The sequence below is a fragment of the Nicotiana tabacum genome, chromosome 17 (genome assembly GCF_000715075.1).
Source record: "Nicotiana tabacum cultivar K326 chromosome 17, ASM71507v2, whole genome shotgun sequence".
NCBI classification, from domain to species: domain Eukaryota; kingdom Viridiplantae; phylum Streptophyta; class Magnoliopsida; order Solanales; family Solanaceae; genus Nicotiana; species Nicotiana tabacum.
The window spans coordinates 114,338,162-114,350,036 of record NC_134096.1 but is presented as its reverse complement, the minus strand read 5'-3'; positions in this window follow the sequence as shown (position 1 = coordinate 114,350,036).

The window sequence follows — 11,875 nt, the reverse complement described above, 5'->3', positions numbered from 1 at the left end:
ATCCGAAAATGGTAAAAAATAGCGAAACCCCTAACTTAAAGGGTTCTACCCAGCACCTTCGCAGATATTGTCAAGAGGTCGCACCTGCGACCCCCGCTTCTGCGGAAAAGTGGGCGCATTTGAGTATGCAATATGCAACCAAATTGATCTGAACCTTGTCTGAAACTCACTCGAGGCCCCCGGGACCTCAACCAAATATACCAACAAGTACCATAACATAATACGGACCTACTCGAGGCCTCAAATCACACCTAACAACATCGAAACAACGAATCACACCTCAAATCAAAATCTATGAACTTTAAACTTTCAAATTCTATATCTTGTTCCGGAACACATCAAATCAATCCTGAATGACTTTAAATTTTGTACACAAGTCACATTTCACATTACGGACCTATTCCAATTTCCAGAATTGGATTCCGACCCCGATATCAAAAAGTCAACCCCCCAGTCAAACTTCCCAAAAATTCGACTTTCGTCATTTCAAGCCTAATTCCACTACGGACCTCCAAAGAAAAAATTCTAGGCCCGCTCTTAAGTCCAAAATCACCATACGGAGCTATTGAAATTATCAAAACTCCATTCCGGGATCGTTTACGCATAAGTTGACATTCAGTCACTATTTTAACTTAAGCTTTAAATCTTGGAACTATGTGTTCCAATTCATTCCAAAACCTCACCGGACCCAAACCAATTAATCTGGTAAGTCATAAAATAATTGTAAAGCATAAATTGAGCAGTAAATAAGGAAACGGGACTGTAATACTCAAAACGATCGGTCGAGTCGTTATATTTTTTTTGAGACTTACTACAATATTAATGTCATGGACAATTTTACCCATATGGATAGTAAAAAATTAGCTCTTCCGGAGCTCATAATTGATTTTATACTATAAGATCTTTTGTCACACCATCCATATGGTGAATATCTCTTTTACGGATAAAATCATATAATAATAATTGTCAAGGTAAATCATCATAAGCAAAATCATTTCTTACTTTAATTTTGCCCTTAATAACTTTTATAAAGCATGCCAAAGTATTTTTGGCGTATCACATGTACGCGATCATTGACATATTCATGTAACCACACAATAATATTTATTATCTTTATTTCACTCAAACCTCCCTTAGAGGTGAGTTGTGAGTTGTGTGGTATTAATCCAATCATGCATTGCATGTCTTTATTCATTACTTTTATCACATATTGCCACATTCACCTTCATGAATGGGTCTGCATTCTCAATGTTTATCACAAGTCATATTTTCTTCACATAATGGAGTATAATCATAGCGATGTGCTTTATTATTTTTTTCATACCAATTTGATGGTAAACATTGCCTTCACCTTTTGAAGGATATATTTTGAGAACTATTTGTAACGATCTGGAAGGTCATTTTGAGTATTACAACCCTGTTTCCCATTTACTGCTCAAGTTATGCTTTACAGTTATTTTATGACTTACTGGATTAATTGGTTCAGGTCCGGTGAGGTTTTGGAATGAATTAGAATACTTAGTTCCAGGGTTTAAAGCTTAAGTTAAAATAGTGACCGGATTTCAACTTATGTGTAAATGACCCCGTAATGGAGTTTTGATGATTCCAATAGCTCCGTATGGTGATTTTGGACTTAGGAGCGTGTCCGAAAAATTGTTTGGAAGTCCGTAGTGAAATTTGGCTTGAAATGGCGAAAGTTGAATTTTTGGGAAGTTTGACCGGGGAGTTGACTTTTTGATATCGGGTTCGGAATACAGTTCTGAAATTTTTCATAGCTCTGTTATGTCATTTATGACTTGTGTCCAAAATTTGAAGTAATTCGAAATTGATTTAGTAGGTTTTGGCATTAAATGTAGAAGTTGGAAATTCTTAAGTTCCTTAAGCTTGAATTGGGGTATGATTCATGGTTTTAGCATTGTTTGATATGATTTGAGGTTTCGACTAAGTCCGTATGATGTTATAGGACTTGTTGGTATGATTTGACAGGTCCCGAGGGGCTTGGGTGTATTTTTTTTGGAATATTGGTTGAGAGACTACTAAGGTTAAGAAATTTGGGAGTTTGACAATGGTCAATATTGGGTCAAGATGACATATTTTCAGTGTTTTGAGTGTGCGAGCAGGTCCGTAACATGTTTTATGATTGAAATTCATATATAGTTTTTGTCCGAAAGGTTTCGGGTGAGTTTTAAATGGTTAACAAATCAAAATTTGGACTTAACAAGCTGCTGTAAACTTTTGCCGTTGGAAAATCGAGGCCATGAAAAAATAGAGGTCATAAAAATAGAGGTTGGAGAAAATCGAGGACCGAGGGACGAGGACCGAAGGCCGAGGGCCTAGACAGAACTATGAGTTATAAAGCAGGGGACTTTGTCCCATTTTCTATTTTTGTCAAATTAGAGTCTTTGGGAGAGGCGATTTTTGGGAGATTTTCAGAAAAAACATCGGGTAAGTGTTCTTAACTCAATTATGGTTAGATTACCTGAATCCATCATTTGTTTTCACCATTTAATTATAGTTTTGAGTTTGAAATTTGGGAAAAATTTAAAAATCTCATAGAAACAAATTTTTGAGATTTCGGAGTCGGATTTGAGTGAAACTGGTATGGTTGGACTCGTAATTAAATGGGTTGTTGGATTTTGTACGTTTCGCTGGATTCCGAGACATGGGCCCACGAGCGATTTTTGGAGTGTAATTTCAAAGTTTTATGGAAAATTAGCATTTTCTTATGGAATTAAATCCAATAAATTTTATTGACTGAATCAAATTATTTATGTCTAGATTCGAGGCGTTTGGAGAATAATTCACGATGCAAAGGCACACCGGAGTAAAGAATTATACGGTTTGAGGTAAGTAACACTTCTAAACTTTGTTCTGAGGGTATGAATCCCCAAATTTGGTATGATATAAATTGGTTGGAGGTGACACTCATGATAGGTGACGAACATGTGGACGTGCACCATATAAATTATGTCTTGAGTAAATCTTGTGCAGTTGTAAGATTAATGAATCATGTTATTACCTGAACATTCTCTACATGTTAGAGAAATTGAGTTGGGGCTCCTATTAAAGATCATGTTTAGGCTACGTGCCAATATTTTGGGACCCAGGGGGTCATTTTGCGGTTGAATTAATTGTTCAAAAATATACATTTCACGCTCAGTAATAATTGTCCATTGTGAGGATATTTATGGGACTGAGCTGCGCAACGCAACGGGCCATAATGGCTTTATACATCTTTATTATATGAATCGGGGTTGCCCGCCTACAACAGGCCTTATTGGCTTTACTAATTTTTGGATCGGGGTTGCCCGCATGCAGCATGCCTTATAGGCTTTATTATTATACGGATCGGGACTGCCCGCCTGCAGTAGGCCATAAAGGCTTTATATCACGCTTGGGCTGAAGGAGCCCCTCCAAAGTCTGTACACACCCCCAGTGAGCGTAGATGATTATACATATTCGGGATGGATTTCTTAGGACATGGACTTGCCTTACTTATTTATATTGTAATGAATTTACCTAGACATGGATTTTGTCCGTATCATTTATATTTGGGGATAAATTACTTGAGGGCTGGATTGGCTTTATACGGTACTGAGTGACTGACTGTCAGTCGATGTGTATTTATATATGGGTTGGAACACCCCTAGGCTGGATTGGCCATAAACTGTACCGACTGACCGAATAATTCGTGACCAGCATTTACATGAGGTATTTCTACTGAGATGTCATATTCCTCATATCATGCAGTATTGATTAATTTCACATGTACTGAGTTTTACTGTTAAACTTGAAAGCATACCTACATTTTTGTACCATTATTTATACTGGACTGTACATGAGGAGCTCGTCACTACTTTCATCCCAGAGGTTAGTCTTGCTACTTATTGAGTTGGTTGTACTCATACTACACTCTGCATCTTGTGTGCAGATCTAGGTGCTTTTGGACACGGTGGCTGTTAGACCTCAATGTGATACCAGTTGGAGACTATCAAGGTAGCTGCCTGGCGTCCGCTGACCTTGTCTCTCTTTTCTTCAGTTATTGTATTGTTCTCTACTTTCGGACAGTGGTTTTTATCAGCCAGATATTGTATTCATATTAGATGCTCATGTACTCTGTGACACCGGGTTTTTGGAGTGTTATATTTGTATTTGTGAGATTTATTCCGCTGAATTTAATTATTTTGTTTTCAAATTTAAAAGATATGGTGGTTTATTAAGATTTTGGGCTTGCCTAGTATTGAGATAGGCTCCATCACGACTGGTGAGATTTTGGTTCGTGACAAGTTGGTATCAGAGCCCTAGGTAACATGGGTCTCACGCGTCATGAGCAGGTTTTATTAGTGTCTTGCAGATCGGTATGGAGACGTCTGTACTTATCTTCGAGAGGCTGCCGAACCCTTAGGAAAAATTTCACTTTCTTGTATTCTATCGTGCAGAATTGATTTAGCTTGAAACATAACTCTTTGAATTCCTTCCACGCATTCGTGAGCGCTCAGTATTAGTTGTGCATCGTTGTCTTGTGATTCCATGAACAAGGTTCGAGATGAGTATTTTGTGTTTTGTTGGTGGGCCAGTCTATAGGATTTGAGGCCGGAGTGAGACCACAGCTTAAGCTCGGTAGTTTCGATTGTGAGAACCTATGCGATTGGACTTATGCGTCCGGTAGTATTCCTATGAGTGGAATTTGTGACTCGATAAGAGGTTGAATGACTATATGATAAGTATGATGTGAATGTGGGATGTGGTCAGATGGGTTGAATGAGACAAGTAAAGTTTACTTGTGACTCAAGAGTTTTCTATAGGGTACTTGATTCCTGTTTTGACGTGACGTACGGTCCTAAGTTCTGAATGTGTTGAAGGATCTTTCACATGGTGTGATTGTGGAACAAATTAATTTTCATGTCTTGTTGATGAGTTCAAACTTAGAAAGATTAAGTGATTGTATAGTAATTGTGACTGCGAAAGGGTATAACAAGATGCCAATTTGAGGCTAAGCAGGTGGGATATCCCTTGCGGAGTAATTTACGTAGGTGTGTTCCTTATAATGTTAAGTGGAGAGTTTCTTTTCTGCCAGCGGGGCGTAGGTGCTGAGACTTGAATTTGAATCTGGTTGAGAAAGTTTACTTGAGTGATAAGAGAATGAATGCGAGTTTAGCGGATGATTGAGGTATTTTATGGTGGGTGTTGCATAAGCTTGAGAAGAATTTTCATTGAACTAACTGCAGTATTAGGGCAGTAATAACTTATGGGTATTGTGAATTATTGAATGTTTTGTTATATGGCTTTGAGCCAAGTGGGGGAGCCTACTATTGATAATTTGATTTTATGGTTATAAGTTAAATAAAGTTTTGGTCCGAGACATACTTGTGGAGCAGTTATAACTGCAGAGGCTGAGATCGAGGATGACTTGAGTAAGGAAATTTCCTGAATACGGGATATAATGCACTTATGAAGAAAAATAAAAAGGAAAACAAATCATGGAATGACTAAGTTGTCATTCGTGATGGATGTAGTGTGCTAGTTGATATGGAAGGATAAATGAGCAATTTAGGGTCGGGGAATGAGGATTATAGTTAATGATTTTTTTAGTTTTTAGTTTTTTAAAATATTAAATATTTAATAGTTAGTTAATTTGAATTTAATTAATTTTTGGCCACGGGCCGGCCTAGGCCCAACCTCGATCAAGTCTCAAGGGGTATGGATTTTATAGGTAATCCCTAGGAAGGGTACGCATTTCAAAAGGAAATTATGTTTGATTTACGGATGTTCATTGTATTGTGGTACCCACCTGGTTGATGGACTGTTGATGTTCAATTATTACTATGTGGTACGGAAGAATTTTAAAAGTATTCCTAGTGGAAAGATTGTGCATGAAAGATGTGTTAGTCATTCGAGTGCTGGAGTTGGGACCAGTTACGGCGATTCATGTGTTCTATGAAATTGGAGACTGGGAGTTCTCAGAAGTATATTATTTCGGGGTTGCGACCTTTTTGAGGTGACTGTTTTATTTAAAACTCAGTGGAGGCACTAGTTGCGTTAATTATTTGTGATAGCTACGCGCTATGAGTGCGCATATATGTGAGGTTTGAGCCCATGTACTGGCATTAGAGCAAGTATTCATACTCGGAAGAATGCTTAGGCTATGATATGCGTAGAGTTGTCTGTTAAGCATAAATTTATAACGTCTCCCGTATTCGAACCTTTGTTGAGAACTATCTAGGCTATAATTGAGGTTACAAAAAGACTAATTCCCTGCATAAATTGGGTAGTTACTATTTCAGCTTTAACTTACCGATTTGAGTGGTGATAGCACACTTTGCACCTGCTTACTCTTTGGCGTGTTATTTATACCAGTCCAGGAACGTGAGAATCTTATTTCGTTTATCATATACATGTGTACTTATTTGATTGCTCATGTATGATATGCTTGGAATAGGGGCATGTGGCAATGCTATGCGGATTATATTATTGGCACGTGAGTTGTCCATGCATATCCATATACTGATATTATTGGCACGTGAGTTGTCCATGCGAGTGATGTTAATGTGAGCTATAAAAGAACTGGTTATAGTTATTAAATTCGCGTGTCTTGGTTCTACGATATATAATGAGCTTGTAGCATTGCAGTTGTGGTGGTGCTTGTTGAACTTGCAATACGTTTCTCTACTTTGAGACCTCTTCCATTTTTGGTACAAGGTTGTGCAGTTATGGCTTGAGTTGTATTGGTGTGGCATGTCAGTGGGATAGTTGTGTTTAATAATATATGGTCAGTGGACCTAGAATGGGTACTATCAGATTTAGTTATAGTATATTGGGAGGATAATATTGAAATCCGTCTTAGAAGGACATTATGATTCTAGTTGGGGCAAGAAATCTCCATGACTTGTTGATTTGATAAAGGATTATGAGATTCCACGTGTTTCTTTTATTATCAGCAGTGTACGAAGGTTTTGGAATGAGGTTTCGCTTGATAAAAGGTTTAATACTATTGTCGGGTTAGTTTGGAGTAGTTACTGTGATAAAAAAAATGGTGTTGCAAGCATGCGAGTTATGTAGTATGTTAAGTGATTATATCTGGGGATATGGTTATGGCTTGATACAGCTTATTCAGTCTCATAAACCATGTTGATGTGAGATTCAGGTCTTGAAAAAAATTCTGAATGTTGGAAATTGAATTAAAAGGTTTATGGGCTAAGGTTGAAGTAATGATTTTTAATTATGTTGTGTTGTGAGGACAATATAATTTACATAGAATAGGGTGGCGTGGGATCAGCCTCGGGTATGTTAGTGGTAGATAGAATAGTGATGTGATGGCTTGGAAACAACTCTTGGCACGTTCGAGGACGTACGTATGTTTAAGTGGGGGAGAATGTAACGACCCGACCGATCGTTTTGAGTATTACAATCCTGTTTCCCCATTTACAGCTCAAGTTATGCTTTACAGTTGCTTTATGACTTACCGGGTTAATTGGTTTGAGTCTAGTGAGGTTTTGAAATGAATTGTCACACTTAGTTCCAAGGTTTAAAGCTTAAGTTAAAATTGTGACCGGATGTCGACTTATGTGTAAACGACACCGGAATGGAGTTTTGATGATTCCAATAGCTCTGTATGGTGATTTTGGACTTAGAAGCGTGTCTAAATTTTTTTTTGGAAGTCCGTAGTAGAATTTGGCTTGAAATGGCGAAAGTTGAATTTTTGGGAAGTTTGCCCGGGGAGTTGACTTTTTGATATCGAGGTCGGAATCCAGTTCTGAAAATTTTTATAGCTCTGTTATGTCATTTATGACTTGTGTACAAAATTTGAGGTCAATCGGAATGGATTTGATAGGTTTCGGCATCGAATGTAGAAGTTAGAAATTCTTAAGTTCTTTAAGCTTGAATTGGGGTATGATTCATGGTTTTAGAGTTGTATGATATGATTTGAGGTTTTGACTAAGTCCGTATGATATTATATGACTTGTTGGTATGATTTGACAGGTCCCGAGGGGCTTGGGTTTTTTTTTTTAGATCCTTGGTTGAGAGACTAGTAAGGTTAAGAAATTTGGGAGTTTGACAATGGTCAATATCGGGTCAAGACAATATCTTTTCAGTATTTTGAGTGCGCGAACAGGTCCGTAACGTATTTTATGATTGAAATTCATATATAATTTTTGTCCGGGAGGTTTCGGGTGAGTTTCAGATGATTATCGGATCAAAATTTGGACTTAAACAGCTGCTGAAAATTTTTGCCGTTGGAAAATTGAGGCCATGAAAAATCGAGGTCATGAAAAAATTGAGGTCATAAAAAATCAAGGTCATAAAAATCGAGGTCATAAAAATCGAGGCTGGAGAAAATCGAGGTCATAAAAATCGAGGACCGATGGCCTGGACAGAACTGTGAGTTATAAAGCAGGGGACTTTGTCCCATTTTCTATTTTTGTCAAATTGGAGCTTTGGTAGAGAGCGATATTTGGGAGATTTTCAGAGAAAACATCGGGTTAAATATTCTTAACTCAATTATGGTTAGACTGCCCGAATCCATCATTTGTTTTCACCATTTAATTAGTTCTTTGAGATTGAAATTTGGGAAAATTTTAGAAATCTCATAGAAACGAATTTTTGAGATTTCGGTGTCAATTCGGAGTCGGATTTGAGTGAAACTGGTATGGTTGGACTTGTAATTGAATGGGTCGTCGGATTTTATGAGTTTCGCCGGATTCCGAGATGTGAGCCCACTGGCGATTTTTGAAGTGTAATTTCGGATTTTTATGGAAAATTAGCATTTTCTTATGGAATTAATTCCAATAAATTTTATTGACTGAATTGAATTATTTATAGCTAGATTCGAGGCGTTTGGAGGCCAATTCACGAGGCAAAGGCATACAGGAGTAAAGAATTATATTGTTTGAGGTAAATAATACTTCTAAACTTGGTTATGAGGGTATGAATCCTCGAATTTGGTATGATATAAATTATTTAGAGGTGACATTCACGATAGATGATGAACATGTGGACGTGCACCATATAAATTGTGTCTTGAATAAATCCTGTACAATTGTAAGATTAATGAATCATGTTATTACCTGAACATTCTCTACATGTTAGAAAAATTAAGTTGATACTCCTATTAAAGATCATGTTTAGGCTACGTGCCAATATTTTGGGACACATGAAGTCGTATTGCGGTTGAATTAATTATTCAAAAATATATATTTTACACTCAGTAATAATTATCCATTGTGAGGATATTTATGGGATTGAGTTGCGCAATGCAGCAGGCCATAATTGCTTTATACATCATTATTATATGGATCGGAGCTGCCCGCCTGCACTAGGCCTTATTGGCTTTACTATTTTGTGGATCGGGGCTGTCCGCCTGCAGCAGGCCTTATAGGCTTTATTATTATACGGATCGGAACTGCCCGCCTGCAGTAGGCCATAAAGGCTTTATAACACGCTTGGACTAAAGGAGTCCCTCCGGAGTCTGTACACACCCCCAGTGAGCGTAGATGATTATACATATTCGGGATGAATTTCCTAGGGCATGGACTTGCCTTACTTATTTATATTGTAATGAATTTACCTAGACATGGATCTTGTCTGTATCATTTATATTTGAGGATAAATTATCCCACGGCTGGATTGACCTTATACGGTACTGAGTGACTGACTGTCAGTCGATGTGTATTTATATACAGGTTGGAACACCCTGGGATAGATTGGCCATAAACTGTACCGAGTGACCGAATAATTTATGATCAGTATTTACATGAGATATTTATACTGAGATGTCATATTCCTCATATCATGCAGTATTGATCAATTTCACTTGTACTGAGTTTACTGTTGTTCTTGAAAGCATGCCTATATTTTTTTACTATTATTTATATTGGACTGTACCTGCGGAGCTCATCACTACTTTTAGCCTAGAGGTTAGTCTTGTTACTTATTGAGTTGGTTGTACTCATACTACACTATGTACCTTGTGTGCAGATCCAGGTGCTTCCGGACACAGCGGCTGTTAGACCTCAATGTGATACTAGTTGGAGACTATCAAGGTAGTTGCTTGGCGTCTGCTCACCTTGTCTCTTTTTTCTTCAATTATTGTATTGTTCTATACTTTCGGACAATAATTTTTATTAGTGTGACATTGTATTCATATTAGATGTTCATGTACTTTGTAACACCGGATTTTGGGAGTGTTATATTTGTGTTTGTGAGATTTCTTCCGCTGAATTTAATTATTTTATTTTCAAATTTAATAGATATGGTAGTTTATTAAGATTGTGGGCTTGCTTAGTATTGAGATAGGCGCCATCACGACTGGTGAGATTTTGGGTCGTGACACTATTATTGTTCTCTCATTTTATAATTATCATAATGATGACTATTATTATTTTTTCATTTGTCACACCAAAGTTCATTCGTCAACCAATTATCTTCTTTTAGACTTATTATGCATTGCTATCATATTCACTTCAAGAATGGACCAAATTAAGTGGGACAAGTTTCATGTTTTTTCATGAAAAATATATTTTTTTTTTCTTTAGTCATCATTATATCATCAATATGGCACATTGGGACTCAAACACAATGTCTTACCAATATAAAGGCATGTTAGGCCATAATGAATTGGGACTCAAATTACCCAACTCTTATCATCATGGATCATCAAGACACGAACCCGATGTCTTACTCTCATGGTGCAGTGGGACTTAAACCCACCATCTTATCCTTAATCAATGTTATAATAAGATAAAAAGTACTATGACTCACCTTTTATTATTATATACATAAGTTAAGTGCACCTAAAAAAAAAATTTAATATCGTAAAATCTATACCTACATAGTATCTTCATGTGTACTAATATTCTGTATGTAAGCTTGTCAAAATAAATAGTTACATGTAGCTAGTGTAGTATATCATGTTATATTGCATAATAATGTATAATAATGCATTATGTTAGGTGTACCCAAGTACTTAAATTGTAACCGGATATACTTGAATTCAGAAAGAAAATACACTTGAAAACAAAAACAATTTCAAGTAACCTCATTATTACTAATATGTATTATTTCTATACAGAAGATGAATAATCAATAAAAACTTCTTGGATTTAGTCAAAGTAGGATGCCATATTTTAATGATGCAAATACTATTTATAATCATATTTTGGATATATACTACTGTCAAGAAAACACTCTTGTTATCTAAGTCTATTGATGATTACTTCTATTCATATTTTCATAATGCAAATCAATTAAGAAGCAGTCTATTAAAATCATCACATCCTTATTCATAAATAAAGAAATTATGGTGAAGTGTGAATATTTTTTTCTTCTTCTTTTTAAAAAAAAAACAGAATTAAGAAATACTACTAAGTATGAATATATCTCTTTCTTGCAAAAGAGAGAAACATGTTGTACCAGATAATTTTAAATCAGAGTCGAAAACTTTAAAAGAAGATAACCTACCGTGATAGTTTGAGACTCGTGTTGATAACGTGTTATGAAATATATCTCAAAGTAACAATATAGAACAAGAAAAAATAAGCTAAGAGATATAGAGAGAAAGAGAGAAGAGATTCTTATTTCTTCTTCAATTGTATGTATTTTCCTATCTATTACAAGGCCTTTATATAGGCATGAAAAGTGAAGAATCACTATTGCAAAATATGTCATTGAACATGTCATTAAGCATTTGAGAGGGAAATCATGAAGTAGATTATGGAGTAACAATCATAACTCCATAATTATTAAAGTATCGGGAGTTATGGAGATAATGGAGAAGAATAAACATCCACCATAATTTAATTTTCTTATAACAATCATGATAATATATTTCTTTTAGTTTGTTTAAAAAGACTATTACCCTTTGGTATTAGAAAATTAT